General features: G+C 30.0%; 1 long non-coding RNA gene across 1 annotated transcript; it reads right to left on the bottom strand.

Annotated features, from left to right (window-relative positions):
• Positions 1–4,489: 4,489 nt before the first annotated feature.
• Positions 4,490–18,069, bottom strand: LOC127809586 (uncharacterized). The gene is made up of 3 exons (XR_008025140.1): positions 17,935–18,069; positions 8,732–9,165; positions 4,490–5,036 (listed from the first exon to the last, which is right to left on the bottom strand). It is a non-coding gene; the product is annotated as an uncharacterized LOC127809586 (long non-coding RNA).
• Positions 18,070–19,395: the final 1,326 nt, after the last annotated feature.

Below are 19,395 nucleotides of genomic sequence, written 5' to 3'. Positions count from 1 at the left end.
ATTTATAAAAAGTCAATAGAACTCGAAATACACTTTGATTTCGTTAGTAGAACAAGCTTTTTGTTGTTTCATGTTAAAACAAATGTATTAGCGATCAAATTCAACAATCGGGCGTAAGTGTAAGTTCTTCATTTTTCCCGAGATTGGTCGAAAAAGAGAATTTCTTTCTTTTTTTTTTAATTTTCAATGGTGGAATAAAGATAATTTATTATCATTTTAAGAACAATTTTGTTTGGAAGTGTTATTGAAATCTTTACAAGTTTTGGGGTTTAACGTGATTTTCGGTACAATTATGAATAACCGAATCGATTGCAGGGAGTGCTCCATAACCAAGATATCTAAAAAAATTCTATGATATGAACCAGAATTTCTATATGACTATTATGACAACGAAAAAAATCTGATCGGAAAGAGTTTTTCTTGCACCTAAAATTTCGGTCGAAAAGTCGAATCGTCGTAATTCATTTATAAAAAGTCAATAGAACTCGAAATACACTTTGATTTAGTTAGTAGAACAAGCTTTTTGTTGTTTCATGTAAAAACAAAAGTATTAGGGATCAAATTCAACAATCGGGCGTAAGTGTAATTTCTTCATTTTTCTCGAGATTGGTCGAAAATGAAAATTTTTTTTTTTTTTAATTTTCAATGGTGGAATAAAGATAATTCCTTATTATTTTAATAGCAATTTTGTTTGGAAGTGTTATTGAAATCTTTACAAGTTTTGGGGTTTAACGTGATTTTCGATACAATTATGAATAACCGAATCGATTGCAGGGAGTGCTCCATAACCAAGATATCTAAAAAACATTATATGATAAGAACAAGAATTTCTATACGAATATTATAACATCGACAAAACCTGGTCGGAAACAGTTTTATGTATTGCTAAAATTTCGGCAGAAAAGTTTAATCGCCGTAATTCATTTACAAAAAGTCAATAGAACTCGTAATGCACTATAATTTAGTTAGTAGAACAACCTTTTGGTTTTTTCATGTTGAAACAAAAGTATTAACGATCAAATCGAACAATCGGGCGCAAGTGTAATTTCTTCATTTTTCCCGAGATTGGTCGAAAAAAATTATGTTTTTTTTTATTTATTTTCAATGGTGGAATGAACATAATTTCATATGGGTTTAAGTGTAATTTTATTTGGAAATGTAATTGAAATCTTCACAAGATTAGGGGTTCAACATGATTTTTGGTACAATTATGAGTAACCGAATCGATTGCAGGGAGTGGTACATAACCAAGATATCTAAAAAAATTATATGATATTAACCAGAATTTCGACACGATTATTATGACATCGATAAAAATCTGATCGAAAATAGCTTTTTGTGTAGCTAAACTTCCGGTAGAAAAGTCGAATCGTCGTAATTCATTTACAAAATCTTATTAGAACTCGGAATACACTTTAATTCAGTTAGTAGAACAACCTTTTGGTTGTTTCATGTTGAAACAAAAGTATTAAGGATCAAATAGAACAATCGGGTAAAAATGTAATTTCTTCATTTTTCCCGAGATTAGTCGACAAAAAAAATTTCTTTTTTTTTTTTTAATTTTCAATGGTGGAATAATGATAATTTGATATCGTTTTATGAGCAATTTTTTTTGGAAGTGTTATTGAAATCTTTAAAAGATTAGGGGTTTAACATGATTTTCGGTACAATTATGAATAACCGAATCGATTGCAGGGAGTGCTCCATAACCAAGATATCTAAAAAAAATTATATGATATGAACCAGAATTTCTATACGACTATTATGACATCGAAAAAAATCTGATCGGAAAGAGTTTTTCTTGCACCTAAAATTTTGGTCGAAAAGTCGAATCGTCGTAATTCATTTATAAAAAGTCAATAGAACTCGAAATACACTTTGATTTCGTTAGTAGAACAAGCTTTTTGTTGTTTCATGTTAAAACAAATGTATTAGCGATCAAATTCAACAATCGGGCGTAAGTGTAAGTTCTTCATTTTTCTCGAGATTGGTCAAAAAAGAGAATTTCTTTCTTTTTTTTTTAATTTTCAATGGTGGAATAAAGATAATTTCTTATCATTTTAAGAGAAATTTTGTTTGGAAGTGTTATTGAAATCTTTACAAGTTTTGGGGTTTAACGTGATTTTCGGTACAATTATGAATAACTGAATTGATTGCAGGGAGTGCTCCATAACCAAGATATCTAAAAAACATTATATGATATGAACCAGAATTTCTATACGATTATTATGACATCGATAAAAATCTGATCGAAAATAGCTTTTTCTTGCACCTAAACTTCCGGCAAAAAGTTGAATCGTCGTAATTCATATACAAAATCTCAATAGAACTCGGAATACACTTTAATTTAGTTAGTAGAACAACCTTTTTGTTGTTTCATGTTAAAACAAAAGTATTAGAGATCAAATTCAACAATCGGGCGTAAGTGTAATTTCTTAATTTTTCCCGAGATTGGTCGAAAAAAAAATTTCTTTTTTTTTTAATTTTCAATGGTGGAAAAAAGATTATTTCTTATCATTTTAAGAGAAATTTTGTTTGGAAGTGTTATTGAAATCTTTACAAGTTTTGGGGTTTAACGTGATTTTCGGCACAATTATGAGTAACCGAATCGATTGCAGGGAGTGCTCTGTAACCAAGATATCTAAAAAAAATAATATGATATGAACCAGAATTTCTATACGATTATTATGACATCGATAAAAATATGATCGGAAACAGTTTTTTGGGCAGCTAAAATTCCGACAGAAAATTCGAATCGTCGTAATTCATATACAAAAAGTCAATAGAACAGGAAATACACTGTGATTTAGTTAGTAAAACAACCTTTTTGTTGTTTCATGTTAAAACAAAAGTATTGGCGATCAAATTGAACAATCGGGCGTAAGTGTAATTTCTTCATTTTTCCCGAGATTGGTCGAAAAAGAAAATTTCTTTTTTTTTTTAATTTTCAATGGTGGAACAAAGATAATTTCTTATCGTTTTAAGAGCAATTTTGTTTGGAAGTGTTATTGAAATCTTTACAAGTTTAGGGGTTTAACGTGATTTTCGGCACAATTATGAGTAACCGAATCGATTGCAGGGAGTGCTCCATAACCAAGATATCTAAAAAAAATTATATGATATGAACCAGAATTTCTATATGACTATTATGACAACGAAAAAAATCTGATCGGAAAGAGTTTTTCTTGCACCTAAAATTTCGGTCGAAAAGTCGAATCGTCGTAATTCATTTATAAAAAGTCAATAGAACTCGAAATACACTTTGATTTAGTTAGTAGAACAAGCTTTTTGTTGTTTCATGTAAAAACAAAAGTATTAGCGATCAAATTCAACAATCGGGCGTAAGTGTAATTTCTTCATTTTTCTCGAGATTGGTCGAAAATGAAAATTTCTTTTTTTTTTTAATTTTCAATGGTGGAATAAAGATAATTCCATATTATTTTAAGAGCAATTTTGTTTGGAAGTGTTATTGAAATCTTTACAAGTTTTGGGGTTTAATGTGATTTTCGATACAATTATGAATAACCGAATCGATTGCAGGGAGTGCTCCATAACCAAGATATCTAAAAAACATTATATGATAAGAACAAGAATTTCTATACGAATATTATGACATCGACAAAACCTGGTCGGAAACAGTTTTATGTATTGCTAAAATTTCGGCAGAAAAGTTTAATCGCCGTAATTCATTTACAAAAAGTCAATAGAACTCGCAATGCACTATAATTTAGTTAGTAGAACAACCTTTTGGTGTTTTCATGTTGAAACAAAAGTATTAACGATCAAATCGAACAATCGGGCGCAAGTGTAATTTCTTCATTTTTCCCGAGATTGGTCGAAAAAAATTATGTTTTTTTTTATTTATTTTCAATGGTGGAATGAATATAATTTCATATGGGTTTAAGTGTAATTTTATTTGGAAATGTAATTGAAATCTTCACAAGATTAGGGGTTTAACATGATTTTTGGTACAATTATGAGTAACCGAATCGATTGCAGGGAGTGGTCCATAACCAAGATATCTAAAAAAATTATATGATATGAACAAGAATTTTTATACGATTATTATGACATTGAAAAAATTCTGATTGGATATAGTTTTTTGTGCCCCTAAAATTCCAGCCGAAAGGTCGAATCATCGTAATTCAATTACAAAAAGTCACCAAAACACTTAATAAACTTTAATGTAGTTAGTAGAACAATCTTTTGGTTGTTCCATGTTGAAACCAAAGTATTAGCGATCAAATCGAACAAACGGGCGAAAGTGTAATTTCCTAGTTTTTCCCGAGGTTGGTCGAAATAGAAATTTCTTTTTTTTTTTTTAAAATTTTCAATGGTGGAATGAAGATATGTTCATATCGTTTTAAGTGTAATTTCTTTTCGAAGTGTAATTAGAATCTTCACAACATTAAGTGTTTCACGTGATTTTCGGTACAATTATGAGTAACCGAATCGATTGCAGGGAGTGCTCTGTAACCAAGATATCTAAAAAAAATAATATGATATGAACCAGAATTTCTATACGATTATTATGACATCGATAAAAATATGATCGGAAACAGTTTTTTGGGCAGCTAAAATTCCGGCAGAAAATTCGAATCGTCGTAATTCATATACAAAAAGTCAATAGAACACGAAATACACTGTGATTTAGTTAGTAGAACAACCTTTTTGTTGTTTCATGTTAAAACAAAAGTATTGGAGATCAAATTGAACAATCGGGCGTAAGTGTAATTTCTTCATTTTTCCCGAGATTGGTCGAAAAAGAAAATTTCTTTTTTTTTTTAAATTTTCAATGGTGGAACAAAGATAATTTCTTATCGTTTTAAGAGCAATTTTGTTTGGAAGTGTTATTGAAATCTTTACAAGTTTAGGGGTTTAACTTGATTTTCGGAACAATTATGAGTAACCGAATCGATTGCAGGGAGTGCTCCATAACCAAGATATCTAAAAAAAATTATATGATATGAACCAGAATTTCTATATGACTATTATGACAACGAAAAAAATCTGATCGGAAAGAGTTTTTCTTGCACCTAAAATTTCGGTCGAAAAGTCTAATTGTCGTAATTCATTTATAAAAAGTCAATAGAACTCGAAATACACTTTGATTTAGTTAGTAGAACAAGCTTTTTGTTGTTTCATGTAAAAACAAAAGTATTAGCGATCAAATTCAACAATCGGGCGTAAGTGTAATTTCTTCATTTTTCTCGAGATTGGTCGAAAATGAAAATTTCTTTTTTTTTTTAATTTTCAATGGTGGAATAAAGATAATTCCTTATTATTTTAAGAGCAATTTTGTTTGGAAGTGTTATTGAAATCTTTACAAGTTTTGGGGTTTAACGTGATTTTCGATACAATTATGAATAACCGAATCGATTGCAGGGAGTGCTCCATAACCAAGATATCTAAAAAACATTATATGATAAGAACAAGAATTTCTATACGAATATTATGACATCGACAAAACCTGGTCGGAAACAGTTTTATGTATTGCTAAAATTTCGGCAGAAAAGTTTAATCGCCGTAATTCATTTACAAAAAGTCAATAGAACTCGCAATGCACTATAATTTAGTTAGTAGAACAACCTTTTGGTTTTTTCATGTTGAAACAAAAGTATTAACGATCAAATCGAACAATCGGGCGCAAGTGTAATTTCTTCATTTTTCCCGAGATTGGTCGAAAAAAATTATCTTTTTTTTTATTTATTTTCAATGGTGGAATGAACATAATTTCATATGGGTTTAAGTGTAATTTTATTTGTAAATGTAATTGAAATCTTCACAAGATTAGGGGTTTAACATGATTTTCGGTACAATTATGAGTAACCGAATCGATTGCAGGGAGTGGTCCATAACCAAGATATCTAAAAAAGTTATATGATATGAACAAGAATTTTTATACGATTATTATGACATCGAAAAAATTCTGATCGAATATAGTTTTTTGTGCCCCTAAAATTCCAGCCGAAAGGTCGAATCATCGTAATTCAATTACAAAAAGTCACCAAAACACTTAATAAACTTTAATTTAGTTAGTAGAACAATCTTTTGGTTGTTCCATGTTGAAACAAAAGTATTAGCGATCAAATCGAACAAACGGGCGTAAGTGTAATTTCCTAGTTTTTCCCGAGGTTGGTCGAAATAGAAATTTCTTTTTTTTTTTTTTAAATTTTCAATGGTGGAATGAAGATATTTTCATATCGTTTTAAGTGTAATTTCTTTTCGAAGTGTAATTAGAATCTTCACAACATTAAGTGTTTAACGTGATTTTCGGTACAATTATGAGTAACCGAATCGATTGCACGGAGTGCTCTGTAACCAAGATATCTAAAAAAAAGAATATGATATGAACCAGAATTTCTATACGATTATTAAGACATCGATAAAAATATGATCGGAAACAGTTTTTTGGGCAGCTAAAATTCCGGCAGAAAATTCGAATCGTCGTAATTCATATACAAAAAGTCAATAGAACACGAAATACACTGTGATTTAGTTAGTAGAACAACCTTTTTGTTGTTTCATGTTAAAACAAAAGTATTGGCGATCAAATTGAACAATCGGGCGTAAGTGTAATTTCTTCATTTTTCCCGAGATTGGTCGAAAAAGAAAATTTCTTTTTTTTTTTTTAATTTTCAATGGTGGAACAAAGATAATTTCTTATCGTTTTAAGAGCAATTTTGTTTGGAAGTGTTATTGAAATCTTTACAAGTTTAGGGGTTTAACGTGATTTTCGGCACAATTATGAGTAACCGAATCGATTGCAGGGAGTGCTCCATAACCAAGATATCTAAAAAAAATTATCTGATATGAACCAGAATTTCTATATGACTATTATGACAACGAAAAAAATCTGATCGGAAAGAGTTTTTCTTGCACCTAAAATTTCGGTCGAAAAGTCGAATCGTCGTAATTCATTTATAAAAAAGTCAATAGAACTCGAAATACACTTTGATTTAGTTATTAGAACAAGCTTTTTGTTGTTTCATGTCAAAACAAAAGTATTAGCGATCAAATTCAACAATCGGGCGTAAGTGTAATTTCTTCATTTTTCTCGAGATTGGTCGAAAATGAAAATTTCTTTTTTTTTTTAATTTTCAATGGTGGAATAAAGATAATTCCTTATTATTTTAAGAGCAATTTTGTTTGGAAGTGTTATTGAAATCTTTACAAGTTTTGGGGTTTAACGTGATTTTCGATACAATTATGAATAACCGAATCGATTGCAGGGAGTGCTCCATAACCAAGATATCTAAAAAACATTATATGATAAGAACAAGAATTTCTATACGAATATTATGACATCGACAAAACCTGGTCGGAAACAGTTTTATGTATTGCTAAAATTTCGGCAGAAAAGTTTAATCGCCGTAATTCATTTACAAAAAGTCAATAGAACTCGCAATGCACTATAATTTAGTTAGTAGAACAACCTTTTGGTTTTTTCATGTTGAAACAAAAGTATTAACGATCAAATCGAACAATCGGGCGCAAGTGTAATTTCTTCATTTTTCCCGAGATTGGTCGAAAAAAATTATCTTTTTTTTTATTTATTTTCAATGGTGGAATGAACATAATTTCATATGGGTTTAAGTGTAATTTTATTTGTAAATGTAATTGAAATCTTCACAAGATTAGGGGTTTAACATGATTTTCGGTACAATTATGAGTAACCGAATCGATTGCAGGGAGTGGTCCATAACCAAGATATCTAAAAAAGTTATATGATATGAACAAGAATTTTTATACGATTATTATGACATCGAAAAAATTCTGATCGGATATAGTTTTTTGTGCCCCTAAAATTCCAGCCGAAAGGTCGAATCATCGTAATTCAATTACAAAAAGTCACCAAAACACTTAATAAACTTTAATTTAGTTAGTAGAACAATCTTTTGGTTGTTCCATGTTGAAACAAAAGTATTAGCGATCAAATCGAACAAACGGGCGTAAGTGTAATTTCCTAGTTTTTCCCGAGGTTGGTCGAAATAGAAATTTCTTTTTTTTTTTTTTTTAAATTTTCAATGGTGGAATGAAGATATTTTCATATCGTTTTAAGTGTAATTTCTTTTCGAAGGGTAATTAGAATCTTCACAACATTAAGTGTTTAACGTGATTTTCGGTACAATTATGAGTAACCGAATCGATTGCAGGGAGTGCTCTGTAACCAAGATATCTAAAAAAAAGAATATGATATGAACCAGAATTTCTATACGATTATTATGACATCGATAAAAATATGATCGGAAACAGTTTTTTGGGCAGCTAAAATTCCGGCAGAAAATTCGAATCGTCGTAATTCATATACAAAAAGTCAATAGAACACGAAATACACTGTGATTTAGTTAGTAGAACAACCTTTTTGTTGTTTCATGTTAAAACAAAAGTATTGGCGATCAAATTGAACAATCGGGCGTAAGTGTAATTTCTTCATTTTTCCCGAGATTGGTCGAAAAAGAAAATTTCTTTTTTTTTTTTTAATTTTCAATGGTGGAACAAAGATAATTTCTTATCGTTTTAAGAGCAATTTTGTTTGGAAGTGTTATTGAAATCTTTACAAGTTTAGGGGTTTAACGTGATTTTCGGCACAATTATGAGTAACCGAATCGATTGCAGGGAGTGCTCCATAACCAAGATATCTAAAAAAAATTATCTGATATGAACCAGAATTTCTATATGACTATTATGACAACGAAAAAAATCTGATCGGAAAGAGTTTTTCTTGCACCTAAAATTTCGGTCGAAAAGTCGAATCGTCGTAATTCATTTATAAAAAGTCAATAGAACTCGAAATACACTTTGATTTAGTTAGTAGAACAAGCTTTTTGTTGTTTCATGTAAAAACAAAAGTATTAGCGATCAAATTCAACAATCGGGCGTAAGTGTAATTTCTTCATTTTTCTCGAGATTGGTCGAAAATGAAAATTTCTTTTTTTTTTTAATTTTCAATGGTGGAATAAAGATAATTCCTTATTATTTTAAGAGCAATTTTGTTTGGAAGTGTTATTGAAATCTTTACAAGTTTTGGGGTTTAACGTGATTTTCGATACAATTATGAATAACCGAATCGATTGCAGGGAGTGCTCCATAACCAAGATATCTAAAAAACATTATATGATAAGAACAAGAATTTCTATACGAATATTATGACATCGACAAAACCTGGTCGGAAACAGTTTTATGTATTGCTAAAATTTCGTCAGAAAAGTTTAATCGCCGTAATTCATTTACAAAAAGTCAATAGAACTCGCAATGCACTATAATTTAGTTAGTAGAACAACCTTTTGGTTTTTTCATGTTGAAACAAAAGTATTAACGATCAAATCGAACAATCGGGCGCAAGTGTAATTTCTTCATTTTTCCCGAGATTGGTCGAAAAAAATTATCTTTTTTTTTATTTATTTTCAATGGTGGAATGAACATAATTTCATATGGGTTTAAGTGTAATTTTATTTGTAAATGTAATTGAAATCTTCACAAGATTAGGGGTTTAACATGATTTTCGGTACAATTATGAGTAACCGAATCGATTGCAGGGAGTGGTCCATAACCAAGATATCTAAAAAAGTTATATGATATGAACAAGAATTTTTATACGATTATTATGACATCGAAAAAATTCTGATCGGATATAGTTTTTTGTGCCCCTAAAATTCCAGCCGAAAGGTCGAATCATCGTAATTCAATTACAAAAAGTCACCAAAACACTTAATAAACTTTAATTTAGTTAGTAGAACAATCTTTTGGTTGTTCCATGTTGAAACAAAAGTATTAGCGATCAAATCGAACAAACGGGCGTAAGTGTAATTTCCTAGTTTTTCCCGAGGTTGGTCGAAATAGAAATTTCTTTCTTTTTTTTTTTAAATTTTCAATGGTGGAATGAAGATATTTTCATATCGTTTTAAGTGTAATTTCTTTTCGAAGGGTAATTAGAATCTTCACAACATTAAGTGTTTAACGTGATTTTCGGTACAATTATGAGTAACCGAATCGATTGCAGGGAGTGCTCTGTAACCAAGATATCCAAAAAAAAGAATATGATATGAACCAGAATTTCTATACGATTATTATGATATCGATAAAAATATGATCGGAAACAGTTTTTTGGGCAGCTAAAATTCCGGCAGAAAATTCGAATCGTCGTAATTCATATACAAAAAGTCAATAGAACACGAAATACACTGTGATTTAGTTAGTAGAACAACCTTTTTGTTGTTTCATGTTAAAACAAAAGTATTGGCGATCAAATTGAACAATCGGGCGTAAGTGTAATTTCTTCATTTTTCCCGAGATTGGTCGAAAAAGAAAATTTCTTTTTTTTTTTTTAATTTTCAATGGTGGAACAAAGATAATTTCTTATCCTTTTAAGAGCAATTTTGTTTGGAAGTGTTATTGAAATCTGTACAAGTTTAGGGGTTTAACGTGATTTTCGGCACAATTATGAGTAACCGAATCGATTGCAGGGAGTGCTCCATAACCAAGATATCTAAAAAAAATTATCTGATATGAACCAGAATTTCTATATGACTATTATGACAACGAAAAAAATCTGATCGGAAAGAGTTTTTCTTGCACCTAAAATTTCGGTCGAAAAGTCGAATCGTCGTAATTCATTTATAAAAAGTCAATAGAACTCGAAATACACTTTGATTTAGTTAGTAGAACAAGCTTTTTGTTGTTTCATGTAAAAACAAAAGTATTAGCGATCAAATTCAACAATCGGGCGTAAGTGTAATTTCTTCATTTTTCTCGAGATTGGTCGAAAATGAAAATTTCTTTTTTTTTTTAATTTTCAATGGTGGAATAAAGATAATTCCTTATTATTTTAAGAGCAATTTTGTTTGGAAGTGTTATTGAAATCTTTACAAGTTTTGGGGTTTAACGTGATTTTCGATACAATTATGAATAACCGAATCGATTGCAGGGAGTGCTCCATAACCAAGATATCTAAAAAACATTATATGATAAGAACAAGAATTTCTATACGAATATTATGACATCGACAAAACCTGGTCGGAAACAGTTTTATGTATTGCTAAAATTTCGGCAGAAAAGTTTAATCGCCGTAATTCATTTACAAAAAGTCAATAGAACTCGCAATGCACTCTAATTTAGTTAGTAGAACAACCTTTTGGTTTTTTCATGTTGAAACAAAAGTATTAACGATCAAATCGAACAATCGGGCGCAAGTGTAATTTCTTCATTTTTCCCGAGATTGGTCGAAAAAAATTATCTTTTTTTTTATTTATTTTCAATGGTGGAATGAACATAATTTCATATGGGTTTAAGTGTAATTTTATTTGTAAATGTAATTGAAATCTTCACAAGATTAGGGGTTTAACATGATTTTCGGTACAATTATGAGTAACCGAATCGATTGCAGGGAGTGGTCCATAACCAAGATATCTAAAAAAGTTATATGATATGAACAAGAATTTTTATACGATTATTATGACATCGAAAAAATTCTGATCGGTTATAGTTTTTTGTGCCCCTAAAATTCCAGCCGAAAGGTCGAATCATCGTAATTCAATTACAAAAAGTCACCAAAACACTTAATAAACTTTAATTTAGTTAGTAGAACAATCTTTTGGTTGTTCCATGTTGAAACAAAAGTATTAGCGATCAAATCGAACAAACGGGCGTAAGTGTAATTTCCTAGTTTTTCCCGAGGTTGGTCGAAATAGAAATTTCTTTTTTTTTTTTTTAAATTTTCAATGGTGGAATGAATATATTTTCATATCGTTTTAAGTGTAATTTCTTTTCGAAGGGTAATTAGAATCTTCACAACATTAAGTGTTTAACGTGATTTTCGGTACAATTATGAGTAACCGAATCGATTGCAGGGAGTGCTCTGTAACCAAGATATCTAAAAAAAAGAATATGATATGAACTAGAATTTCTATACGATTATTATGACATCGATAAAAATATGATCGGAAACAGTTTTTTGGGCAGCTAAAATTCCGGCAGAAAATTCGAATCGTCGTAATTCATATACAAAAAGTCAATAGAACACGAAATACACTGTGATTTAGTTAGTAGAACAACCTTTTTGTTGTTTCATGTTAAAACAAAAGTATTGGCGATCAAATTGAACAATCGGGCGTAAGTGTAATTTCTTCATTTTTCCCGAGATTGGTCGAAAAAGAAAATTTCTTTTTTTTTTTTTAATTTTCAATGGTGCAACAAAGATAATTTCTTATCGTTTTAAGAGCAATTTTGTTTGGAAGTGTTATTGAAATCTTTACAAGTTTAAGGGTTTAACGTGATTTTCGGCACAATTATGAGTAACCGAATCGATTGCAGGGAGTGCTCCATAACCAAGATATCTAAAAAAAATTATCTGATATGAACCCGAATTTCTATATGACTATTATGACAACGAAAAAAATCTGATCGGAAAGAGTTTTTCTTGCACCTAAAATTTCGGTCGAAAAGTCGAATCGTCGTAATTCATTTATAAAAAGTCAATAGAACTCGAAATACACTTTGATTTAGTTAGTAGAACAAGCTTTTTGTTGTTTCATGTAAAAACAAAAGTATTAGCGATCAAATTCAACAATCGGGCGTAAGTGTAATTTTTTCATTTTTCTCGAGATTGGTCGAAAATGAAAATTTCTTTTTTTTTTTAATTTTCAATGGTGGAATAAAGATAATTCCTTATTATTTTAAGAGCAATTTTGTTTGGAAGTGTTATTGAAATCTTTACAAGTTTTGGGGTTTAACGTGATTTTCGATACAATTATGAATAACCGAATCGATTGCAGGGAGTGCTCCATAACCAAGATATCTAAAAAACATTATATGATAAGAACAAGAATTTCTATACGAATATTATGACATCGACAAAACCTGGTCGGAAACAGTTTTATGTATTGCTAAAATTTCGGCAAAAAAGTTTAATCGTCGTAATTCATTTACAAAAAGTCAATAGAACTCGCAATGCACTATAATTTAGTTAGTAGAACAACCTTTTGGTTTTTTCATGTTGAAACAAAAGTATTAACGATCAAATCGAACAATCGGGCGCAAGTGTAATTTCTTCATTTTTCCCGAGATTGGTCGAAAAAAATTATCTTTTTTTTTATTTATTTTCAATGGTGGAATGAACATAATTTCATATGGGTTTAAGTGTAATTTTATTTGTAAATGTAATTGAAATCTTCACAAGATTAGGGGTTTAACATGATTTTCGGTACAATTATGAGTAACCGAATCGATTGCAGGGAGTGGTCCATAACCAAGATATCTAAAAAAGTTATATGATATGAACAAGAATTTTTATACGATTATTATGACATCGAAAAAATTCTGATTGGATATAGTTTTTTGTGCCCCTAAAATTCCAGCCGAAAGGTCGAATCATCGTAATTCAATTACAAAAAGTCACCAAAACACTTAATAAACTTTAATTTAGTTAGTAGAACAATCTTTTGGTTGTTCCATGTTGAAACAAAAGTATTAGCGATCAAATCGAACAAACAAGCGTAAGTGTAATTTCCTAGTTTTTCCCGAGGTTGGTCGAAATAGAAATTTCTTTTTTTTTTTTTTAAATTTTCAATGGTGGAATGAATATATTTTCATATCGTTTTAAGTGTAATTTCTTTTCGAAGGGTAATTAGAATCTTCACAACATTAAGTGTTTAACGTGATTTTCGGTACAATTATGAGTAACCGAATCCATTGCAGGGAGTGCTCTGTAACCAAGATATCTAAAAAAAAGAATATGATATGAACTAGAATTTCTATACGATTATTATGACATCGATAAAAATATGATCGGAAACAGTTTTTTGGGCAGCTAAAATTCCGGCAGAAAATTCGAATCGTCGTAATTCATATACAAAAAGTCAATAGAACACGAAATACACTGTGATTTAGTTAGTAGAACAACCTTTTTGTTGTTTCATGTTAAAACAAAAGTATTGGCGATCAAATTGAACAATCGGGCGTAAGTGTAATTTCTTCATTTTTCCCGAGATTGGTCGAAAAAGAAAATTTCTTTTTTTTTTTTTTAATTTTCAATGGTGGAACAAAGATAATTTCTTATCGTTTTAAGAGCAATTTTGTTTGGAAGTGTTATTGAAATCTTTACAAGTTTAGGGGTTTAACGTGATTTTCGGCACAATTATGAGTAACCGAATCGATTGCAGGGAGTGCTCCATAACCAAGATATCTAAAAAAAATTATCTGATATGAACCAGAATTTCTATATGACTATTATGACAACGAAAAAAATCTGATCGGAAAGAGTTTTTCTTGCACCTAAAATTTCGGTCGAAAAGTCGAATCGTCGTAATTCATTTATAAAAAGTCAATAGAACTCGAAATACACTTTGATTTAGTTAGTAGAACAAGCTTTTTGTTGTTTCATGTAAAAACAAAAGTATTAGCGATCAAATTCAACAATCGGGCGTAAGTGTAATTTTTTCATTTTTCTCGAGATTGGTCGAAAATGAAAATTTCTTTTTTTTTTTAATTTTCAATGGTGGAATAAAGATAATTCCTTATTATTTTAAGAGCAATTTTGTTTGGAAGTGTTATTGAAATCTTTACAAGTTTTGGGGTTTAACGTGATTTTCGATACAATTATGAATAACCGAATCGATTGCAGGGAGTGCTCCATAACCAAGATATCTAAAAAACATTATATGATAAGAACAAGAATTTCTATACGAATATTATGACATCGACAAAACCTGGTCGGAAACAGTTTTATGTATTGCTAAAATTTCGGCAGAAAAGTTTAATCGCCGTAATTCATTTACAAAAAGTCAATAGAACTCGCAATGCACTATAATTTAGTTAGTAGAACAACCTTTTGGTTTTTTCATGTTGAAACAAAAGTATTAACGATCAAATCGAACAATCGGGCGCAAGTGTAATTTCTTCATTTTTCCCGAGATTGGTCGAAAAAAATTATCTTTTTTTTTATTTATTTTCAATGGTGGAATGAACATAATTTCATATGGGTTTAAGTGTAATTTTATTTGTAAATGTAATTGAAATCTTCACAAGATTAGGGGTTTAACATGATTTTCGGTACAATTATGAGTAACCGAATCGATTGCAGGGAGTGGTCCATAACCAAGATATCTAAAAAAGTTATATGATATGAACAAGAATTTTTATACGATTATTATGACATCGAAAAAATTCTGATTGGATATAGTTTTTTGTGCCCCTAAAATTCCAGCCGAAAGGTCGAATCATCGTAATTCAATTACAAAAAGTCACCAAAACACTTAATAAACTTTAATTTAGTTAGTAGAACAATCTTTTGGTTGTTCCATGTTGAAACAAAAGTATTAGCGATCAAATCGAACAAACCGGCGTAAGTGTAATTTCCTAGTTTTTCCCGAGGTTGGTCGAAATAGAAATTTCTTTTTTTTTTTTTTTAAATTTTCAATGGTGGAATGAATATATTTTCATATCGTTTTAAGTGTAATTTCTTTTCGAAGGGTAATTAGAATCTTCACAACATTAAGTGTTTAACGTGATTTTCGGTACAATTATGAGTAACCGAATCGATTGCAGGGAGTGCTCTGTAACCAAGATATCTAAAAAAAAGAATATGATATGAACCAGAATTTCAATACGATTATTATGACATCGATAAAAATATGATCGGAAACAGTTTTTTGGGCAGCTAAAATTCCGGCAGAAAATTCGAATCGTCGTAATTCATATACAAAAGGTCAATAGAACACGAAATACACTGTCATTTAGTTAGTAGAACAACCTTTTTGTTGTTTCATGTTAAAACAAAAGTATTGGCGATCAAATTGAACAATCGGGCGTAAGTGTAATTTCTTCATTTTTCCCGAGATTGGTCGAAAAAGAAAATTTCTTTTTTTTTTTTTAATTTTCAATGGTGGAACAAAGATAATTTCTTATCGTTTTAAGAGCAATTTTGTTTGGAAGTGTTATTGAAATCTTTACAAGTTTAGGGGTTTAACGTGATTTTCGGCACAATTATGAGTAACCGAATCGATTGCAGGGAGTGCTCCATAACCAAGATATCTAAAAAACATTATATGATAAGAACAAGAATTTCTATACGAATATTATGACATCGACAAAACCTGGTCGGAAACAGTTTTATGTATTGCTAAAATTTCGGCAGAAAAGTTTAATCGCCGTAATTCATTTACAAAAAGTCAATAGAACTCGCAATGCACTATAATTTAGTTAGTAGAACAACCTTTTGGTTTTTTCATGTTGAAACAAAAGTATTAACGATCAAATCGAACAATCAGGCGCAAGTGTAATTTCTTCATTTTTCCCGAGATTGGTCGAAAAAAATTATCTTTTTTTTTATTTATTTTCAATGGTGGAATGAACATAATTTCATATGGGTTTAAGTGTAATTTTATTTGTAAATGTAATTGAAATCTTCACAAGATTAGGGGTTTAACATGATTTTCGGTACAATTATGAGTAACCGAATCGATTGCAGGGAGTGGTCCATAACCAAGATATCTAAAAAAGTTATATGATATGAACAAGAATTTTTATACGATTATTATGACATCGAAAAAATTCTGATCGGATATAGTTTTTTGTGCCCCTAAAATTCCAGCCGAAAGGTCGAATCATCGTAATTCAATTACAAAAAGTCACCAAAACACTTAATAAACTTTAATTTAGTTAGTAGAACAATCTTTTGGTTGTTCCATGTTGAAACAAAAGTATTAGCGATCAAATCGAACAAACGGGCGTAAGTGTAATTTCCTAGTTTTTCCCGAGGTTAGTCGAAATAGAAATTTCTTTTTTTTTTTAAAAAAATTTTCAATGGTGAAATGAAGATATTTTCATATCGTTTTAAGTGTAATTTCTTTTCGAAGGGTAATTAGAATCTTCACAACATTAAGTGTTTAACGTGATTTTCGGTACAATTATGAGTAACCGAATCGATTGCAGGGAGTGCTCTGTAACCAAGATATCTAAAAAAAAGAATATGATATGAACCAGAATTTCTATACGATTATTATGACATCGATAAAAATATGATCGGAAACAGTTTTTTGGGCAGCTAAAATTCCGGCAGAAAATTCGAATCGTCGTAATTCATATACAAAAAGTCAATAGAACACGAAATACACTGTGATTTAGTTAGTAGAACAACCTTTTTGTTGTTTCATGTAAAAACAAAAGTATTGGCGATCAAATTGAACAATCAGGCGTAAGTGTAATTTCTTCATTTTTCCCGAGATTGGTCGAAAAAGAAAATTTCTTTTTTTTTAATTTTCAATGGTGGAACAAAGATAATTTCTTATCGTTTTAAGAGCAATTTTGTTTGGAAGTGTTATTGAAATCTTTACAAGTTTAGGGGTTTAACGTGATTTTCGGCACAATTATGAGTAACCGAATCGATTGCAGGGAGTGCTCCATAACCAAGATATCTAAAAAAAATTATCTGATATGAACCAGAATTTCTATATGACTATTATGACAACGAAAAAAATCTGATCGGAAAGAGTTTTGCTTGCACCTAAAATTTCGGTCGAAAAGTCGAATCGTCGTAATTCATTTATAAAAAGTCAATAGAACTCGAAATACACTTTGATTTAGTTAGTAGAACAAGCTTTTTGTTGTTTCATGTAAAAACAAAAGTATTAGCGATCAAATTCAACAATCGGGCGTAAGTGTAATTTCTTCATTTTTCTCGAGATTGGTCGAAAATGAAAATTTCTTTTTTTTTTTAATTTTCAATGGTGGAATAAAGATAATTCCTTATTATTTTAAGAGCAATTTTGTTTGGAAGTGTTATTGAAATCCTTACAAGTTTTGGGGTTTAACGTGATTTTCGATACAATTATGAATAACCGAATCGATTGCAGGGAGTGCTCCATAACCAAGATATCTAAAAAACATTATATGATAAGAACAAGAATTTCTATATGAATATTATGACATCGACAAAACCTGGTCGGAAACAGTTTTATGTATTGCTAAAATTTCGGCAGAAAAGTTTAATCGCCGTAATTCATTTACAAAAAGTCAATAGAACTCGCAATGCACTATAATTTAGTTAGTAGAACAACCTTTTGGTTTTTTCATGTTGAAACAAAAGTATTAACGATCAAATCGAACAAGCGGGCGCAAGTGTCATTTCTTCATTTTTCCCGAGATTGGTCGAAAAAAATTATCTTTTTTTTATTTATTTTCAATGGTGGAATGAACATAATTTCATATGGGTTTAAGTGTAATTTTATTTGTAAATGTAATTGAAATCTTCACAAGATTAGGGGTTTAACATGATTTTCGGTACAATTATGAGTAACCGAATCGATTGCAGGGAGTGGTCCATAACCAAGATATCTAAAAAAGTTATATGATATGAACAAGAATTTTTATACGATTATTATGACATCGAAAAAATTCTGATCGGATATAGTTTTTTGTGCCCCTAAAATTCCAGCCGAAAGGTCGAATCATCGTAATTCAATTACAAAAAGTCACCAAAACACTTAATAAACTTTAATTTAGTTAGTAGAACAATCTTTTGGTTGTTCCATGTTAAAACAAAAGTATTAGCGATCAAATCGAACAAACGGGCGTAAGTGTAATTTCCTAGTTTTTCTCGAGGTTGGTCGAAATAGAAATTTCTTTTTTTTTTTTTTAAATTTTCAATGGTGGAATGAAGATATTTTCATATCGTTTTAAGTGTAATTTCTTTTCGAAGTGTAATTAGAATCTTCACAACATTAAGTGTTTAACGTGATTTTCGGTACAATTATGAGTAACCGAATCGATTGCACGGAGTGCTCTGTAACCAAGATATCTAAAAAAAATAATATGATATGAACTAGAATTTCTATACGATTATTATGATATCGATAAAAATATGATCGGAAACAGTTTTTTGGGCAGCTAAAATTCCGGCAGAAAATTCGAATCGTCGTAATTCATATACAAAAAGTCAATAGAACACGAAATACACTGTGATTTAGTTAGTAGAACAACCTTTTTGTTGTTTCATGTTAAAACAAAAGTATTGGAGATCAAATTGAACAATCGGGCGTAAGTGTAATTTCTTCATTTTTCCCGAGATTGGTCGAAAAAGAAAATTTCTTTTTTTTTTTTAATTTTCAATGATGGAACAGAGATAATTTCTTATTGTTTTAAGAGCAATTTTGTTTGGAAGTGTTATTGAAATCTTTACAAGTTTAGGGGTTTAACTTGATTTTCGGCACAATTATGAGTAACCGAATCGATTGCAGGGAGTGCTCCATAACCAAGATATCTAAAAAAAATTATATGATATGAACCAGAATTTCTATATGACTATTATGACAACGAAAAAAATCTGATCGGAAAGAGTTTTTCTTGCACCTAAAATTTCGGTCGAAAAGTCGAATCGTCGTAATTCATTTATAAAAAGTC

The sequence above is a fragment of the Diospyros lotus genome, chromosome 9 (genome assembly GCF_014633365.1).
Source record: "Diospyros lotus cultivar Yz01 chromosome 9, ASM1463336v1, whole genome shotgun sequence".
Lineage (NCBI taxonomy): Eukaryota > Viridiplantae > Streptophyta > Magnoliopsida > Ericales > Ebenaceae > Diospyros > Diospyros lotus.
This window is presented reverse-complemented; position numbering and strand designations above follow the sequence as displayed.